Source organism: Arachis stenosperma, chromosome 9, assembly GCF_014773155.1.
Source record: "Arachis stenosperma cultivar V10309 chromosome 9, arast.V10309.gnm1.PFL2, whole genome shotgun sequence".
Taxonomy (NCBI): domain Eukaryota; kingdom Viridiplantae; phylum Streptophyta; class Magnoliopsida; order Fabales; family Fabaceae; genus Arachis; species Arachis stenosperma.
The window spans coordinates 3,093,124-3,096,312 of record NC_080385.1 but is presented as its reverse complement, the minus strand read 5'-3'; positions in this window follow the sequence as shown (position 1 = coordinate 3,096,312).

Here is a 3,189-nt window from a genome sequence, read left to right as displayed (position 1 = left end):
TACCCAACCAAGGCCTTCTTATTCCTAGCCATAATCCTTATTACATAGCACCTCACTTCCTCTAACATTGTAATTATTGGTTTGCCTCTCATTTTCTTCACCTTGGCATTAAACACCTCGCAATTGTTATTTGTGTAGTTGTCTGCTTTCGGATATTCACTAAAATGGGCCCTGCTCCATTGTTTCAGACTGATCTTATCCAAGTATTCCCATGCTCCAACATTGATCTTCTTTAGCTTATTCATGGCAGCATTGAAGTCATGTGTTGTGGTTGACTCAGCACATGACCACAAACACATTTTCAACTCTAAGTTACTCCATCTCTTGCGAAAGTTTTGCCATATATGCATGGCACAGAATCTATGGTTTGCATTTGGATAAATTTCCTGCACCGCACGTATTAACCCCTGCATGCAGACATAAAAATCAATGTGACACCAACACAACAATAATAGCAGGGGATAATATTAGTGAACAATCCTCACACTAATTTAGAAATAGGGTGAATATAAGTAGGTGTAACATAATTAACACTTTCAGCCCGCATGCATACTTTTAACATATTCAACAAGTAACATATCAGCCATCAACATATTCAGCAAGTAACATATCAGCAAGTAACATATCAGTAGTCAGTCCGATTTTATGAAATCTCCTATCAGCAATTAACATATGTTCACAATTACTAACATTTTTGGCCACTTAACTATATACATAAGCAATTAACTCTAATTCGCACCATACATCAACTGTATACATCAACTACACTAAACAGGCATAATGAAAAAGAAGAAGACTCTCTACATAATACACCAGAATTCATTGCACTAAATTAATCAAAAAAGGTACCTTTTGCATATCTGACATAAAGTTAAAACCATTCGCCTGAAAATCTCCGACGTCCTCTTATAGTATCTCTAGGAACCACTTCCAACTTTCTTTATTTTCTGACTCCACAATTGCATAAGCAATAGGATAGATATAATTATTTGCATCCTGTCCTATTACTGTCAATAACTGCCCCCCATAGTACCCTCTAAGAAAGGTCCCATCCAAACCTATTAAAGGTCTACAACCTCCCACAAATCCCTTCTTGCACGCATCAAAGCATACATATATCCTCAGAAACAAAGGATTCGAATCAGGCATAGGATTTGTATGTATACTTACTGTCGAGCCAGGGTTAGTCTTTGGTATTTCATTACCATAATCACGAAGTCTTGCATACTGTGCAATCTCGGAACCCTCAATCCTCTCCTTCGCCTTCTTCATAGATCTGTAAATTTTCCTCTCATTGATGAGTACATCATACTCAGACCTGAAGTATTGGTCAGCCTCCCTCGCTGTCAAGTTTGGTTGAACTCTAATCCTTTCCTCTAGCTCATCTATTACCCATTTCCCATCTGCTGACTTACAGTGATTATCTCTGCTATAAGTGTGTTCATTGACAAATGTCTTTACCTGATAACTTGCGGGAAACGTTCTCTTGGCATAGTAGATTTGCCAAGGACAGTCCTCAACGTAGCATATAGCCTTGGATCTTGTTGAGTCACAATAAGCAAAGAATATGCTCCTGCCAATGTGGATATTAAACTTTCGGACAGCCTTCCTGAACCGGTTGAGAGTCTCAAACTCCATCCCCAATTCCAACCTCACCTTGCAAACCGGGGCATTAGCATTGCTCTGAGGAAAAATTGGAGTCTCAGTATCATCGTTACTTGCTATGCTATGCAAGTCCTCTGAAGAATAGCAATGATGTCCAGGATTTTCATCAGAAAATTCATCCTCCTCAACTGGCACATAAAAGGTTGGTGGCTTGTCCGGATTAGGGTTCGGGATAAAGGATTGCCCTGTAGGGGGAGGCCTCCTGGTTGATCTCCTCTTGTTCCCCTTTTGCTCTCCATCAACCTCAAATGATGGATTGCTTTGATTAGTTTGGGGGATCTTATTGGAATCAGAGGATCGGCCTGAATCAGGGATCGATTGGGAAAGTGGATTCCTACACGGCTGTGGGGTGTATTGGGTAAGTTGTTTGGGTTCAACAGGTTCAGAAACATTGGCTTCAGGCTCCTGGGAGGGTTGTGACTAACTTGATGGTGGCTGATCTGGTAGGACAGGGGTTGGAAGAGGCTGAGAAAACTGTCCTGCTTCATGGGATGATGCTGGTGGTGGATCTGCTGTCTTCTGGGGCATACTGTGACTGTCCTCTTTTTGGGCAACATCTTCATCCTGTTTATTTTCTTCATGGGCCTCTACCATGTTCTGGGCCTCACCCCTTCTTTGGTCCTCTTTCACAACTTGCACATTACCTACAATTTCAGCATCATCATGATCTTCCACTACTACCAATCTTCTCTTTGGACTCTTCTTTGGTGTTGGCGTCCTTTTGGCACATGTCTTTACTCTCCTATTTGACGGAGTCATATTGTTCTCCTCAACAATCACAGCCTGGTCCACCGGATGCTCTGTATACACATTGATTTTGTTACCATTCTTCACGGCTACCTCATACATTCTAACCACGTCCATATCAACCCTTAGGTCCCTCAACCCATCATCAAGCTCCTTCCCCGGTTCTTGCCAGTAAAAATTAGAAACGGATGTATATCCAATGTCCTTCAACAAATCAGTTATAAAAAAATTGTTCAGTGTATCAACGTTCACCCTATTGATTTCTGTGACTTCACCACCAGTATAACTAATTGACCCACCAGGACCTCTTTCAAACCGTCCTCTATGATTAATACACAGTGTTATATGGATGGTGGCCATTCCTGGAAATGAAAATACCCAACACAAGCTAAGAAAATATTGTATCTAACCACAGGTAACACAAACCCTAACCCAACTTTTCTACCAATCCTCAGCAATCACATGATTTCATTAGGTACAAGAATATGTCTAACTAATGGGAATGAAATGAAATTAATCAACAATGGCTATGTGATACCTCTGTTCGCTGAGCAGCAAAGGTAGTGACCTCTGCGCCGTCCACCACCACACCCTTGGGCTACGTATTGGCTTCGTACTGGCTTCTTCGACTTGGGGACGACGATGACGAAACCCCTTGATTCACCTTCTTCGCATGGGAGTTATTCACAACACGTCTCCGACTGGGAAAGCAAGCGATCGCGACCTAAAGTCCTCTGCTAGGGCACACCTTTCCTCTCCCGTGCAATGTTCCTCAAA